Raw genomic sequence first — 1,347 nt, 5'->3', positions numbered from 1 at the left:
AAGCAAAGCATTACTTTTACGAGATTTAAATATTAAGCCAATATAAATAGTGGCTGGAGATAGCATGTGACTTATTGCCTCGCTCTTTGGGGGTTTTAGCAAAAAAAAAAAAAATCCCAAAAAACGAAACAAAACCCAGCAAAAAGAGGGAGCTTCTAAAACAGGATCTTTTACAAACCAATTCTATGGGGTATCTAGACAGATAGGAGTTTTGCTAGGTTTAAAAATGTGAATAGTATTTCGCAGGAGGAGCGCTGTGGCACAATGAGAGCGGGCAGCGGCCGCGAACCCTCCCGTGGAACAGCGCGAGCTGGGGGTGGGGAGGGAGCGCTCGGCTCCGGCCACAGCAATTTCATTCGTGGGATCCCACTCAGCTTCTCCGGAGCGTTTGCACAGGTGAAGTGTTTGAGAGGAGGAAAAGGAGGGGGAAAAAGCTCACCACTACCTAGGGATTTCCAGCCAGCCCGCGGCACTCGTCTCTCTCCCGGCGCCGCTCGGCGCACGGGCGATGCGCTCCGTGCCGTCCCCGCTCCCGCTCCGCTCCCGGCGGGCACGGGCGCCCATTCCCCACTCCTGCCGCTCCCAAGTTTTATCCCCAGCCCCGCTGCCGCCCTCGGCGGCTCCGGCCGCCCTCTGCTTTCAACGCCTCGTATCGATCGCACGCCAGAACGCAAACCGACCGACCAAACTTCACTCGGGGAATCGCCGCACTTACAACGCGGGAGCAAAGCGCTCCCGCATGCCCGCTCCGCGGGGAAAGCTCCCCGGGAAGCGCACGGCCCCGCCGGGGAGCTTCCGCACGGGCGGTGGGCGAGGAGCGCCGCCGTCAAGCGGCTCCCCCTCCCCCGCCCGGCCCCGCGCTCCCCGCGGGTCCCCCCGCCCCGCGCCCTCGCTGCCCCGGCCGGGGGGCGCCGCTCGGCCCCCGTCCCGCCGCCGCTCGCCCCGCGGGCCATTGTCAGCGCCGCGCCCCCCGGCACCCAGCGCCCCCCCGGGCCCGCGCTCCCGCCATTTCCGCCCGGGCGGGCGGATGCGGCCGCGGGCGGCGGCGGGGCCGGCGGGCCCCGGGCCCCGCGCGGTACCTGGCGGCGGGAGGGACGGCGGACGGGTCCCCGCGCCGCGGGGGGGAAAGTTGCCAAAAGAGGCGCAAAAGAGGCGGCGGGAGCGGCGCGGCTCCGCAGCCCCCCGCCCGCCTCCCGCCGCCGCCGCCCCGGGCGCGCCTCGGCGCGGGTCCCTGATCGATCCGAACGTGGGCAAATCCTCCGGTACCAACCTCATGGCCTCCCCGCTCCAGCCTCCATCTTTGACTAGTTGACATTCAGCTCCTGCCTGACCAACTCCTCATTAGCA

Source organism: Melospiza georgiana, chromosome 18, assembly GCF_028018845.1.
Source record: "Melospiza georgiana isolate bMelGeo1 chromosome 18, bMelGeo1.pri, whole genome shotgun sequence".
In the NCBI taxonomy this organism is placed as follows: Eukaryota; Metazoa; Chordata; class Aves; order Passeriformes; family Passerellidae; genus Melospiza; species Melospiza georgiana.
Note: the sequence above shows the minus strand (reverse complement) of the source record.